This window comes from Apium graveolens, chromosome 4 (assembly GCF_009905375.1).
Source record: "Apium graveolens cultivar Ventura chromosome 4, ASM990537v1, whole genome shotgun sequence".
Taxonomy (NCBI): domain Eukaryota; kingdom Viridiplantae; phylum Streptophyta; class Magnoliopsida; order Apiales; family Apiaceae; genus Apium; species Apium graveolens.
Window position 1 is genome coordinate 153,625,240 of NC_133650.1, and position 16,677 is coordinate 153,641,916.

Sequence of the window (16,677 nt, forward strand, 5' to 3'; positions counted from 1 at the left end):
TGTTATACGGTTCGCTTAACTTTCGTTCTCGTTTATCGTTCGAAGGATCATACCCGGGATCTTATTACTTAGGTTCCCTTAACCTTTCTCAATACATTATATTCCTTTTTATGATCCTCTATTATAATCCTTTAATTTAAATCCTTTTTATCCTGTTACCTTATACTCAATTCTCTCCGTATCTAGTGGATTTCCGGGAAAAACCAAAGTGTTCGGAATTGGATTCTGACGATCTTTACATACACTTATATACTACATAGAGTACTAATAATATCCCAGAATATCCATAACAGAACCCCTACATAGTGTGGCGTGAAAAGTTTTCTCATTCAGCAAAAACACTATTCATAAGGGTTACAAAAAGTTGAAAATTTTGGGGTTATTACATTGTGTCACAAATAAACCAAGTATCTCCCCGCACTGATCCTGCCATCTCTGCATCTCCTCTCTCTCACTCTGATAGTGCTGATAAGGTACCATACGGGGCTCGCGAAGATCTGTCCGAGAACCTCGGGTAGGCAATGACACTGGATGGTCGACAATCTCGTTAATAAACTCATGCTGAGGGAACTAATATACCCCAGGCATAGGGGCATAGATAGCTAATGGTGTTGGAAATAGTACAGGCTGATCTGGTGGTGCGAACATCTGGAGCTCTAGCTGTGGCTGCGGCTGTGGAATCTGAGTCTGCTCTACTGAGACCTGCGGATCCAAATCCTCCCACAGAGGCAAATCGTCTATATCAGGAATATCAAATGCTAGAAACTCTAATGGAGGGAGCTCAGGTATCTCTAGCTCAAAGTAAGGAAAGTAATCAATGAAATCAGGTACCTCTAGTGCTGGTAGCTGATCTAGTATTGGTCCCTGTGGAAAGGGTGGAGGTGGTGGTAATGGTGGAAACACCTGAACTGATCCTGGGGGTACCGCTGGTCCTGAGGCTGTCTGCTCGGAAGACGATGATGAAGACGCCATCTGACACAATAACCATAACATAAGAAAATCAAATCACATTCGTAGAACTTACAAACTTCTAATCTAAGAAATTAACAACCCTAATATCATTATTCCTATCTTATGTGATCTTCCTATCTTATGTGATCTTCCTATCTTATCTTAACTCTAATATTCTTGTTTTCAAGGGCCAAAACCTAAGCTTTGATGCCAACTATAACACCCTCCAAATCCGGTGTATAGATTTGGGGCATTATTAACACTAACTACTAACTAAACCTGTACAAGCATGATCTAAATAAATAATTACCCCGAACTACTACCACTCAGGATCTTTTCAAGGTTAAGGATTAAAGACAAGAACGACAAACCAACTTTATTATAAACCAATCTAAATAACTTGTCTTAAGAACTCTCTTTCTTACAAAACATTATTCTATTCATATTTTAAATTAAACTTCTTTTATTCAACTATAACTATCACTTATCTTGCTATACCTACTCTGGCAACTCAAAACTCTCTTCTGGGATAGGGACAAACACCCTTGGAATTAGAGGGTCCCGCTGTTTGACCCGCTTCTTGACTATTTGGGTTCTAACGGGTTTCATTCTCAACCTTACCTGAAAAACAAGGTCAACAACAATAAAAAGGGGTTGAGCCAAAATTGCTCAACAAGCCTATAACAATATATAAATATATAGTGTAAAGAGAGAAGAATAAATGAACTGGTAATCTTCTGGTTTGAAAAACCATCTGCTTATGTAAAGAATAATAAATGTCATTCCTGGCGAGTGCCAAATGAACGAGATTGGAAACAAGAACCAACATATGTACTATAACCTGTTGATTGATAAGTGGATTTTATATCTACTTTGAGCGCTTTATTACAAGCTTTATTTGGTTTTTGGACTCAAGTTGTTGGTATTTTTGATGTGTTTTTATGTTATTGCATTTCAGGCATCAGTTAAAGGAAGAAATAAGCTTTTCAAAGAATTATGCTGAAAAATGATCAGAATTGGAAGCCTAGGAAATTCTCAAGTTGTAGAGAATCTCGTTAGCTTCGCGTGGGCAGTTGAATCGTCTAATTCTGACGAGCATAACTCAAGATATGGCCAAAAGAAGAAATGTCAGAATTTTTGCAGAGGTTCGGCGCCGCCGCGCCAGACTCAGCGCGCCCGCGCCGCTGAAAATACTATTTCAGCACGGCCGCATCCGAAGTCAGCGCGCCCGCGCACGGGTACTGGACCAGAATCCTGATTTTAGTTAAAATTGAAAATTTTGAGAGTCCTGGTCATCCTGGAGCCTATATATACCCATAAAAAGACGTTTTTAACAACAATGAGGCATGAGAGAGCAATAAGAAGACCTAGACAGCACGAGAAGGCTACAGAGAAGAATACTTTAATTTTTTTAATATAGTTGATACCTGAATGCTTGTTTTCGATTTGTTCTTGAACCCTAGTACTCTTATATTGTTTTATATCATGCTTTTATTGGAACCCATGGTGATGATGAGTTCTATTATGAACTAATCGTTATCGTGGGGTTCTAGCGGATTTATTTATGGATTTCTATAGTTAATTTATTTCAATCTTCCTGTTTTTTAGCAACAATTTGCACCAAGACAACAACTCCAAGTTCAACAACAAACTCATGATTCAGGTCAATCTTCGAATGAAAAATATGAATTAGAGGAGTTGAGGCTTATGTGCAAAAACCAGGCTCTTATATGTCAAAGCCAGGCTATTTCTATCAAGACTTTGGTGGACCAAATAGGGCAAATTGCTAATGCCTTATTGAATCGATTACCAGGAACACTTTCTAGTGATAGAGAAGATCCAGGCAAGAAGGAAGTTGAAGAACATGTGAACCCCACTACTCCTGAGGGTAATACAGGGGAGAAACTGGTCTATCCTCCACCTCCTTTTCCTAAGAGGCTGCAGAAGTAGAAGTTGGATAAGCAATTTGCTAAGTTTATGGAGGTGTACAAGAAACTTCACATCAACATACCTTTCGCTGAAACTCTTGAACAGATGCCTAGATATGTGAGGTTTATGAAAGGTATTCTCTCTCGGAAAGTGAAGCTCGATGACTTAGAGATCGTTGCTCTTACGGAGGAATGCAGTGTTGTGCTGCAACAGAAGTTGCCTCGAAAGCTTAAAGATCCTGGAAGCTTCACTATTCCTTGCACCATCAGAAACTTGTCATTCGATAAGTGTTTGTGTGAGTTGGGAGCTAGCATCAATCTGATGCCCTTGTCTATCTCCAAGAAGCTTGGTCTACCTGATTTGAAGCCAACATACATGTCACTGCAACTAGCTCATCGTTCCATCGCATATCCACGAGGCATTATGGAGGATGTGTTGGTCAAGGTGGACAAACTTATCTTTCCTGCTGACTTTGTCATTCTAGACTTTGAGGAAGATAAGAAGATTCACATTATCTTGGGAAGACCATTCTTGGCTACAAGCCGAACTATGATCGATATGCAAAAATGAGAGCTTACGATGAAGGTTCATGATCAGAAGGTCACTTTTAATATGTTAAAGGCAATAAAGTTACCCACAACTAAAGAGCAGTGCCTTAAAGTAGAGCGGGTCGACTCTATCGTGAATTCGGAGCTTGAACAATTGCCAAAGTCAGATACCTTAGAGAGATCCTTAATAGAGGAATCAGTTATTGAAGATGAAGAAGGAGCAGGGCAAATACAGGTTTTGAATGTACCTTCGTGGAAGAGGAAGTTGGATATGTCATTTGATAATCTTGGGTTAGCAGAGCTGAAAATTTCTTAGGAGCATTTTGAACCATCTATTGAAGAAGCTCCCACACTTGAGCTCAATCATCTGCCAGATCACTTGAGTTATTCATTCTTAGGTGCACCCCATGATAAGGGGTTGAGGTATATTTTTGGTGATGTAGAGAGTGGTTGGATGGATCTTCCCGTGCCTACAGAGGGTTTTTCTCATGTGCAACAGGTAATTGATAGGACTGGTGTTGGTGATGAGTAGTACAGGCGATTGACTAGGCGTATGGAGGCCATGCATGACACTAACCGTCATTTTATTGCAAATTTGACACAGGCTTTAGGCACTATTTTCCGAGCCACTGGTGTCGAGGTTGATTGGACACCTGATCCTCCACCCGAAGAGGGTGATCTTTCCGACGACTAGGTATGCCAGAAATCCTTATTATTACCTTTAATGAGGACATTAAAAATTTTAAGTTTGAGGGTGATAATGTAAGGATTAGTTTGTGTGTGTCCATATAGTTCATATAGATTCATGTTGCATATAGTTGTATTTCATTCATATTTTTGCATGATTGTTCATATAGGATATATTTGTTTGTGTTATTGTGTGAGTCCATATAGTTGCATTTGCATGCATATAACATGATCCCTTAGGTTGAGCTATTTCTGATTGATAAGTTGATGTTGATGTGATTGTAGTGATGACGAATAGAGGGATATTTAAGTCCTAATGAATTGATTTGCATGCCAGAAACAAATATTTTAACAAAGTCTTATAGGGTTGCTTTTGATCTAGATCATGATCATACTTGTTTGTTGTTGAGATTTAATCACTTGGTTATATTTAGAATTTGTGATATTCTCGTAATGACTTAAAAACACTGATTTTTAAATGGAGAAAAACAGGATTTTATTGCTAGTTGTGAATAAGGCTAGGCATCCAATGGCTAGTAGCCGGCTCATATTTTTATGAGTAGTCTAGGATTGAATGAGATGGAACAAAACGCACTCATTCAGAAATTATTGAAAAAGAAAAAGAAAAAAAAGAAAAGAAAAAAAAGTATGTGTTTATGCATAATTGATCAAGAGTGAGCTCTTAAATACTCTAGTTATTAAGTTCTAGGGGACTTTATGCCTAGTGACCTAAGGCTTTTATAGTCTAGGATCCGCTAACCTAACGCTCGCTACATGGGTATTATTGCATAAATCTTTTGGGACCTCGTTCATTGCACGGTCAAATAAGCATCTTTATTATATGTTCAATAATAGCATGAATCCTTGTATAACTCTAGTAAAAAGGAGGTGTTATGAGTCATTATACGTTTAACGTCTATTCTAGTTATAAACTTGTGATTGCTTTGATGACAGATAAGTTATGGTTATTGATCTGGTATCGAGAGTATGTCTGTTAAGTGTCTAGACACGCACATTTCTGGTTTGTGGGATTTATTCGAACTCTATTAAAAATCATTGCATTCTTAGAGGCTTTGGCCTATTCATTTGGTTATGGTTATTCTAAGGGGATCGATTGTATTCTCATTTAGTTGCATTCACGTAGTTGCATTCATGCATTAGGTTTGTGTTGTAGTTTTAAGTCTGTTTATGCTTGAGGACAAGCATCAATTCAAGTTTGGGGGTGTGATAAGTGGATTTTATATCTACTTGGAACACTTCATTACAAGCTTAAGTTGGTGTTTTGGACTCAAGTTGTTGGTATTTTTTATGTGTTTTTCTGTTATTATATTTCAGGCATCAGTTAAAGGAAGAAAGAAGCTTTTCAAAAATTTATGCTGAAAAAAGATCAGAATTGGAAGCCTATACCATTATCAAGTTGTAGAGAATCTCGTTAGCTTCGCGTGGGCAGTTGAATCGCCTAATTCTGACGAGCAGAACTCAAGATATGGCCAAAAGAAGAAATGTCAAAATATTTCCAGAAGGTCGGCGCGGCCGCACCAGACCTAGCACGCCCGCACCGCTGAAAACACTATTTCAGCGCGGCCGCGTCTGAAGGCAGCGCACGCCCGCACCCGGCTTCTGGCCCAAAATCCTGATTTTATTCGAAATTGAAGATTTTGAGAGTCCTGGTCATCCTGGAGCCTATATATACCCATAAAAAGATGTTTTTAACAACTAGGAGGCCTGAGAGAGCAATAAGAAGACCTAGAGAGCACGAGAAGTCTAAAGAGAAGAAAACTTTTGTTTTCTTTAATATAGTTGATACTTGGATGATTGTTTTCGATTTATTCTTGAACCCTAGTACTCTTATATTGTTTTATATCATGCTTTCATTGGAACCCATGGTGATGATGAGTTCGATTATGAGCTAATCATTATCGTGGGGTTCTTACGGATTTACTTATGGATTTCTATAGTTAATTTATTTCAATATCTTGGTGTGTGGTGATTGTAGGATATCCTAGTATTGGTTGTGCTTATTCTTCTTATGTGCGTAGCTAACATATAAGATAGTGTGTTAATCTCTATTGAAGCGAAAGTGAATATAAAGGTTTAGAACTTGCCATGCTAGTATAGGTTCATGTATTTTTTAAGCATGATTCGTAGGTAATTTTAACCATCTTACTTGCCCTATGTGATCACGATAGATAACTTATTCATTAAACCTTTATGTCGTCAAATTCTATAGACATATAGGGTCTCAACATAATTGGTGTCTATTCAGCTTCTATCTCTTTTGTGGATGTCTGGTAGTAGGGTATTCGTACAACGAAATTTGGCGTTTACTAGTTTTATGTTATCAGATTAGTTGTCATCAACATCACATGCTAAGGTTTAGAACAATGACTTTGAATGAAGTAGTAATGAAGTTAGAATCCCATGTTTGTCATATATATTAATTCAATCATTCTTGTTCTCTTAGTTATAATTGTTAGTTTAATTATAGTTATAAACAATCTCAACTTGTTATTTGTCTTAGCTTTGGATGATAACCATACATTGTTGCATAGGTGCATAAATTGAACTTAACCTAAACCAGTCTCTATAGGAACGAATCTTATTTATATCTTATACTACTTGTGAACGCGTATACTTGCGTGAATTTTAGCGCGTGTTAGCGACTAACACTGATCAGTCAGGATACAGTGCAGATCTATACCCAACTGTATAGACCCAACCAACATAAGGGGTACCCAGGCAAATATGGTCTAATAATAAAGGGTCCGGTTCATACACGGCCCGTATCGTAACCATCCAGTCCATAACTTAGTATCCCAACATTAGGATATATCAGAGTATATATAAGTAAGGGTATATGTATTAGAATATGAATAGATGATTCAATGAATTAGGAGAAATCAAGAATTGAAATGAAATAGGAACAAGGATCAATAATTGTATATCAGTATATATGAACAAGAATGATCAAGGTGTAATTGATATGGAAAGTTGGATGTAATTCACTATTCTGAAATTAGAATAGGGGAAAAACTTGCCTGGTGCGTACTTCACCTCGTATGATTCACTGCCTTCTGTCTCTTGTGTGATTCACCTTGTTGGCACCGAATCTATTATGGAAAGATATTCGTTTAGATGACTTACTTCATACACAATCTTAGGGTGATACCACGTAGCCCTAATCGTCTACCCATACGATTCTATCCGACTCGCATATTATTATATAACACATAAGGTTCATATAATCACGTAAAGCACATAGCACATAAGGCACATAATTAATTTTCAGCCTTATAATTATTTTTAGATTCGATACTAGACTTGTACTCACATTAACTAACACTATCTGGTTCGATTCCTAATTTTCCGGGATTTATTAGACTCGTTCTTACCCCTAATAGGGCCTTTAAACAATTAATTATCATAACCCGACTAGCTTAATAAAGAAATTATGATCTATAATTATTTTAAATGGAATCATGTCATTTTTCTAAGTCTAAGGGTCTTCGTTTCACTCAAATTGGATTAACGGTTGAATTGTTACGCAATAAACAAGATTTAATTAATTATAAATCAATTATAAATAATTAATCTTAATTAATTAAACCTTAATTATATTTTTAAATAATTAATTAATAATAAATATATTTTAAAATAATTATTCTCTAATTTTAGAATTAATTACAATTTATTACGAATTATTTGATTAAACCGCTTACTTAAATTAATTATCCGATACAAATAATCATTACAACTTTGATCGCATAAATAAACGAATCGATGTTCAAACAACTATTCTCAAATTATCGAAACATAACCCAAACAACTACGAGTTACTCGCATTATTCGATTAATTATCGAATCATTACTGAAATGATTCAATCTTATTATATAATCTTAATTATTAATTACTTAATTATTAAATAATAGATAATTAAATAAATAATTAGATAAATAGTTAAATAATTAAATAAATAATTAATTTCAAATTTCCAAATTAATAAAATAATTTAGAAATTAATTTTAAAATAATTCAGATTTTAAATCAGATTTTTAATTGATTTTTAGAATTTACAACTAATTTTGTGATTTATAAAAATAAAAGTAATTAATTGAAATTACAGAAATAGGTTTCAGAAACTTAAATTGGGTTTTGGTGAATTGAAATTGGGCCTTGAAATTAGGAAATCTGGTCAATATTCGGGTTAACGGGTCTTCAAGAACAGCCCCACCGGCGTCTTTGCCGGTGGGTTTTCCGGCGAACTAATCCGGCTAATACAGTCACGAAATAATGAAATTAACTGAGGGTTTCCATTCCCCAGCCTTCCAGCAACACAACCCCACTGTCCTATTCCATCCTCACCGCATGGGTCGTCTTCTCCAGCCAGAAACGGAGCAACTGCCGGCGAGCTTCGTTGCGAAATCCGGCGACGTCGATTTGGCTAAAACACGAATCGTTTGAATCGATTCTTACATCGATTTCACTCAGAATTTCATCAGGAATTTAATGGCATCAATCTCTAATTCTGATAACTCCTCTAATGATTTCTCCGATCAAACCAAGCAAAACTCCGACCAAAATCCAAACTTACTATTTCGTACATGAAAAATTACAATCTACAGCTTAAAATTAAGCTTAAAGCATTCACAATCAAACTCCTAACAAAAAATTAACCTCAGATTCTTTAAAATATAAAAACGATTAAAGCATATAAACACATAAACCCTAACAATCGAACTAACACTTCAAGCTATCATTTGATGTTATAACTAGTGCAAATCGATTATAAACAACTATATGAAGCTACTCAAATGAACAATTTCATCACAAAACCCCATAATCAAAAAGCCCTAAAAATCAGTGAAGAACCCTAAAATTATGAATTAAAAATCTAAGCACTGAAACATGAAATCGATTACAGGAATAAATAGAAGAGATCAAGAGGATCAGTTTGGTTACTCACATGAAAGATTTGAGCAACATAATCACTTTCAAATCGAAGGTTTAATTCTCTGCTTGTTCTTCACCAACACATGAATTTCTTGATTTTTCTGATTTTTAATAATTAATTAACTAATAATTAATAGTAATTCAGCTATTTATATTTACCAAAATAATACCCCTAAATAAAATTAAGGGTCCAATTACATATCTAATAAAATTATTTGGCCCCATAAATACAATATATATGCTAAAAATTCCCAAAAATTATGAATAATATAAAAATGCAAAGAAAAATGATGTTTGATAATTTCATGATCATATAAACATATAAATGTGATTTTTGTGGGGCTTTTGACACTCGAAGGGGTCAGGAAAAGTCGTTTTTCACGAAAGAGGTAAATTTGTAAAAGGTCTAGATGTTCAAAATATCGATGTGGTATAGGCCGTTCTTGAAAAAATAGGGCCAATGATTTTGTTTGAAATATGGATTTTAAAATACTGTTTGAACTGTACGGATTTTGATATAAAACCTATAACTTATAATAAAACACACAATAAATATCTGAAATACATTCCGATTAAAACAGCCAACACATAGCACATAACAATTAGGGTTTTATGACTCAACACACTTAATCAGATAATAATACACACAAATTATCTTTATTAAGATATAATACAAGCGAAATTTCTCGGTCGTTACATAAACCGTTATGTTGTCAAATTCTATAGACATATAGGGTCTCAATATAATTGGTGTCTATTCAGCTTCTATCTCTTTTATGGATGTCTAGTAGTATGGTATTCGTGCAACGAAAGTTGGCGTTTATCAGTTTCGTGTTATCTGATTAGTGTCATCACCATTACATGCTAAGGTTAAGAACGAAAAGGCTATTGAATGAAGTTAGAATCACATGTTTGTCATATATATTAATTCACTCATTCTTATTCCCTTAGTTATAATTGTTAGTTTAATCTTTAGTTATAAACAACCTCAAATTGTTATCGTCTTAGCATTGAATAATAACCATACATTGTTGCTTAAGTGCATAAATTAATTAGTTAGCCAAGCCAGCCTTTGTGGGAACGAATTTGATTTATATCTTATACTACTTGTGAACGTGTATACTTGCGTGTAATTTAGCGCGTGTTTAGCGACTAACAAGTTTTTGGCACTGCTGCCGGGGACTGCAGTGTTAATTTTTAGTTTATGTGTTTTCCATCAGTGGTCGTTAAAGTTCTTTGACTCGGACATTGTTACTTATTTGTTTTCTTGACTTATTTCATGTACTCTAGCGAGGGTGTATGCATACGCTTTTGCGTACTCGTAAGAGAACACTGGATAAAGCCGAGGAAGAAGTTGTGGTGGTGCGAAAGGAAGTTTTTGAAGAAGAAAAGAAGGTAGAAGAAGAAGAGAAAGTTGATGAACCAGTTTTAGTAGTGATGGGAGATCAAGCAGAAAATCCTAAGGCTTTGATGGACTATTCTCAGCCTAAAATCAATGACATTCAGTCAAGCATTATTAGGCCATCCATCAAGGATAACACTTTTGAGATCAAGTCAAGCACAATTCAGATGATACAAAACTCAGTTCAGTTTGGGGGTTCACCTACTGAACACCCCAACATGCACATCAGGGATCTCATCGAGATTCGCGACACCTTCAAGTTCAATGATGTGACTGAAGATGCTATCAAGCTACGACTCTTCCTATTCTCTCTGAGGAACAAAGCTAAGTGCTGGTTATATTCTCTACCAACAGGGTCTATCACCACTTAAGAAGATCTTGCTCAAAGGTTTCTCACTAAATTCTTCCTTATGGCGAAGACTGCTGCAATCAGGAATGCTCTTACTCAGTTTGCTCAGCAAACGCGAGAATCTCTGTGTGAGGCTTGGGATCGATATAAGGAGATGCTAAGGAAGTGCCCACACCATGGCATGCCTGATTGGATGATTATTAACTCTTTCTATAATGGATTGGGTGCTACTTCTAGACCCATGCTTGATGCAGTATCAGAAGGAGCCTTGTGGGCTAAAAGCTACGATGAAGCGTATAAATTGATTGAACTGATAGCTGCTAATGAATACCGAAATCCTTCCCAGAGACTTACTCAGTGAAAAGGAGCCGAAATTCTGGAATTGGATGCAGAAACTACTATAGCTGCATAACTTAAGGCTTTGACGATGAAGGTGGACACTTTGGCTAATTATGGAGTTAATCAAATCGCTAGTGTCTGTGAGCTTTGTGTTGGTGCCCGTGAGACTGATCAGTGAGCAATTTCTAGTGAATCAGCTCAGTTCGTGAGCAACTTTCAGCGTTCGCAGCAATCTGTGCCAGCCACTTATCATCCCAACAATCGCAATCATCCTAATTTCAGTTGGAGCAACGCTCACAATGCGGTTCAACAGCCTTATTTGCATTATCAAGCTAAGCAGTACAACCCCCTGGTTTTCAGCAACCGTAATATGCACCAAGACAACAACTTCAGCTGCAACAAGCTAATGAAAAATCTGAATTAGAGGAGTTAAAGCTTATGTGCAAGAGTCAAGCTGTTTCTATCAAGACCTTGGAAAATCAAATTGGGAAAATTGCCAATGCCTTACTAAATCATCAGCCTGGTATACTACCTAGTGAAACTGAAGTGCCAGGAAAGAGGGAAGCTAAGGAGCAGGTAAAGGAAATCACCTTGAGGTCTGGAAAGGTTGTGAATCCCGAACAAACTCAAGCGTTGACAAAAGAAGCCGGGGCTGAGAAAGAAGTAGAGCAGCAGGAAGTAGAAGTAGAACCAAGGAAGACTACTGTTGAGCACACTCCTCCTGAGGGTAATATAGGGGTTAAATAGATCTATCCTCCACCGCCTTTTCCTAAGCGGCTGCAGAAGAAAAAGCTGGACAAGCAATTTGAGAAGTTTCTGGAGGTGTTCAAGAAACTTCATATCAACATACCTTTCGCTGAGGCTCTTGAGCAGATGCCTAGTTATCCAAAGTTTATGAAGGGTATTCTCTCTCAGAAAGTGAAGCTAGATGATTTAGAGACAGTCGCTCTCACAGAGGAATGCAGTGTTGTATTACAACGGAAGTTGCCTCTGAAGCTTGAAGATCCAGGATGCTTCACTATTCCGTGTACTATTGGAAAAGTGTCTTTTGACAAATGCTTATATGACTTGGGAGCTAGCATCAATCTGATGCCTTTATCAATCTTCAAGCAGTTAGACTTACCTGATCCAAAACAAACTTATATGACTTTGCAATTGGTCGACCATTCTATTACATATCCGTGTGGTATTATGGAGGATGTCTTGGTCAAGGTCGATAAACTCATCTTCCCTGCTGCTTTCGTTATTCTTGATTTCGAGGAGGATAAGAAGATTCCCATAATCTTGGGAAGACCCGTCTTGGCGACTGGCTGAACCTTGATAGATGTGCAGAAGGGTGAGCTCATAATGCGAGTGTTGGATCATGATGTAAGTTTTAATGTGTTTAATGCTATGAAATTTCCTACAGAAAATGAGGAATGCTCAATGGAAGAGTTGGTCAATTCTGTGGTGACTTCGGAACTTGATCAAAAGTCTAATGCCTTAGAAAAGGCCTTATTAAGGAATTCAGACAGTGAAGATGACGAAGGAGATGAGCAATTGCAATATTTGAATGCGTCTCCCTAGAAGAGGAAGATTGATATGCCTTTTGAATCTCTTGGAATGGAAGAATTGAGGAAAGCTCTTAAATGCCTCAAGCCTTCTATTGATGAAGCTCCTACTCTTGAGCTTAAGCCTTTACCTGAATATTTGAGTTATGCTTTTTTAGGTGATGCATCTACTCTGCCTGTTATTATTGCATCTGACCTTTCAGGTAGCGATGAGGAAAGGCTTTTGAGAATTCTGAGAGAGTTCAAATCGGCAATTGGATGGACTATAGCAGATATCAAGAGAATCAGCCCTTCCTACTACATGCATAAATTCTGCTAGAAAAAGGTAGCAAACCTATAGTCGAGCAGCAAAGAAGACTTAATCCAATCATGAAGGAAGTAGTAAAGAAGGAAATTCTGAAGTGGGTAGATGCAGGGATCATTTATCCCATCTACCCACTAGGGTAGATGGCCACTAGGAAGGATCACTTCCCTTTTCCCTTCATTGACCAGATGCTTGATAAATTGGCTGGTCATGGGTACTACTATCTTCTGGATGGCTATTCGGGTTATAATCAGATTTGTATCGCTCCAGAAGATTAGGAGAAGACTACTTTCACTTGTCCATTTGGTACTTTCGCCTTCAGACCAGTTTCTTTTGGTCCGTGTGGTGCACCAGCCATATTTCAGAGATGTATGATGACCATCTTTTTTGATATGATTGGCCGGAATGTGGAGGTGTTCATGGACGACTTCTCTGTATTTGGCGATTCTTTTGATGAATGCTTGAAAAATCTTGGAAACGTTCTCAAGAGGTATGTTGAGACCAATCTGGTTCTCAATTGGGAGAAATGTCACTTTATGGTATGACAGGGCATTATTCTCAGGCACAAGGTTTCTAGTAAGGGTCCTGAGGTGGACAAAGCCAAGGTGGGGGTCATTGAGAATCTTCCCCCACCTATTTATGTTAAGGAAATTCACAGTTTTCTTGGCCTTGCGGGTTTCTATAGATGTTTCATCAAAGACTTTTCTAATATTTCGAAGCCGTTATGCGGTTTGCTAGAGAAAGATGTTCCTTTCAAGTTTAATGATGAGTGCCTTGCAGCTTTTGAGACGTTGAAGAAGAGTTTAATCACGGCACCTATCATAATTGCACCTGATTGGAATGAACCTTTTAAGATGATATGCGACGCAAGTGACTATTGAATTGGAGCAGTTCTTGGGCAGAGGAAGAACAACGTATTTCATGTGGTCTACTATGGTAGCTGTGGCGCCGTCCAAACCGGGTCAGAAGTTTGGGGTCCACACACACACCTTATTTATAACCTACTTATAACAATACTAAAGATAATAATAATATGCAATGACCCTACTTACCAACTACCACGGATCACAACAGGTTAAAGTATGCACACAAGCCAAACACACTAATATATTACATACCGATTAAATCCCAACCATTCAAACTGAAACTGAGTATTAAACATATTACAAACTTTTACATATTTACATTATTCCAAAAGAAGTCTACTGGCTCAGCTTCAACAGCCTTAATCCCTAGCTCTCGCACTGGACTGGGGATCCTTGCTACCAACTGGTTTCTTCTTAACTGGAAAGAGTATAAACAACATCGCACAAATGAGCTAACTAGCTCAGCAAGTCACAATGACAAAACTGAGAATAATGATCATCAAGTGAATATGGTTATGATATCAAGTGAATAATGGATTATGATTTAGAATTGGATACTATATTTTTATTTTAAAACCAAGGTTAGGCTGCTGATCAGTCATGCACTAACCCCGAGCAAAGCACACAACATTGCTCTAACTACTGGATCCAAGGCACACATTGGCCTAACTTGACCATTATATGGTCTGACCACGAATTTGGTCAACAATTTTATAAAAACAATCCAATTCTAACATAATAACAAAATTAAACAATAATAAACAATAATCAGAATAATTAACAACAGTGAGTGTTTAACAATGAAAGGGTTTCAACCCTTGTGTGAATCAACAAGGTACTTTCAAGGCTTGGATGTTGGGTAATGAAAGAATTGGATAACAAAGGAATCAATGTTTCAGGGTTTCAAGAATTTGGTCTTTCAAAGCATAAGATACCATGGGTTGAGTATATAATAATTCAGTTCAGTGTCTGGTATCTAGTTTGTATGTATCTGTGGAGTAGTATCGTAGATTTGTGGTTTGTGTTTGGGTATACAATAATCAATGGCTTAGAAAGAATATGGTTCATGGCTCAAGAACAATAACTGAAATCAGGGTTTAGGTTTCTGTGCTTCAAAGCACTTGCAATGTCAACAAGACTATCAAGTACTACAATATCTCGAGAAAGTTCAGAACACTTGCCTGGTATTAGCTTACTATCCTGCACTCGCTTCCAATCACAATCATTTTACTCCTCAACTACCTGTTTCCCTTTCCTACGTCTTGCCTCTTCTGCTCACATATTATAAGCATCTATCAATCATCAACTCATAGGATTCTATTCAACACATACGATTAACGGATTGAAAGTTATGCAATATGTGATCACCTAGTAAACACCGAATATGTGATCACCAAGTAAACCCTTCGTTTCACCCAAATACGATTAACGGATTGAAAGTTATGCAATAACCAAGTAAACACCGAATATATAGACCGATAGTCAATCAACAAGTCACGTATAACACATAATTCATCACGTAATCAATGACATATCATTTATAAAGAAGTCTCGGGTCATAAATATGCTTTCGGGTATTTAAAATGATTTTTAAAGTATTTTTCAGAATTAATACGGGTCGTTGGATCAATTTCGGGTTAATAAACAGGGTTCGGTTGGCCAATTCTGGCTCCGAAACAATTTTGTAATAATTATCAAGCCTTGAAAATAATTTAGAATAATATTTTAAAGCTCGAAACTATTTTTCGGAATTTTTAAATCATTTTTAAATAATAAAATCTAATTAAATAATTAATTAAAATCAATTAATAATTAAATAAATCAATTAATCAATTAATATTTGAATTAATTGACCAATTAATCAATTAAAAATCAACTGAAATTAATTAACTAACTAATTCAGATTTATTTTTGAATTAAAAATAATTTTCGGAATTAAAATACTAATTTTTAGAATTTTCAGAAATTAAAAATGAATTTTTATAATAAATAGGAAATATGATTTTTAAACATTTTATAAACAGGAATCCTATTTTTGAAAACTTTACAAACTACAGGGACTAAACTTCATCATCTACAAAACTACAGGGGCCTGTTTGCAATTTTGCCAGCCCAGCCGTCGACTCGCCGGAGTGTGGCCGGAGAACACGATTCCGGCCACCTCAGGCCACCAAACTGTCTAGATTAAATCTATAGGTTACCATCAACTTATTCATGCAATCAAAACTCAATAATCATCTCTGTTCTGGCCGGAAATTGGCCAAGAACATCGCCGGTTTTCGGCGAACATCGAAAACTTTCAAAACACAACTCCCTTCGATCCATTAATCCTCTGTTAACGAGCTATATACGAATCGATTGCAAATTTCATAAGAAACACAACCCACTATAAATTAACAGCTAATAACCCTTGAATCAAAAACCCCCAAATTTGAATTGAAAACTTTCATACGGGCTATAAACCCTAATTTTGAAATTCGAAAATTAAACCTACTTTTGAGCTTGTTATTGAACTCCAAATCAGACGTATAATATATCAAAATCATCAGGAAAACAAGCTCTACCACATGCAATCATCAAATCATACAAACAATCATCCGAACAAAATTTCAAATTTTTCATAAAAATAATTTGAAAATAATTAAATTTATATAAAATCAACCTTTGATTCTGCAGTAAAACAGGTCCTGGAATCTGATAGTACTCCTTGAGACCTTCAAATTGGTTACTCCAACTTTCCAAACGGATTTCACTAACACCTTTGGTTTGATTCTCAGAAAGGTTTATGAATATATGATTTT

The 16,677-nt window shown here is 36.4% G+C and overlaps 1 non-coding gene across 1 annotated transcript; it reads right to left on the reverse strand.

The window, feature by feature from the left end:
• Nucleotides 1-10,893: 10,893 nt before the first annotated feature.
• On the reverse strand, nt 10,894-11,000 carry LOC141723113 (small nucleolar RNA R71). The gene has a single exon (XR_012576105.1). It is a non-coding gene; the product is annotated as a small nucleolar RNA R71 (small nucleolar RNA).
• Between the last annotated feature and the right edge of the window lie 5,677 nt (nt 11,001-16,677).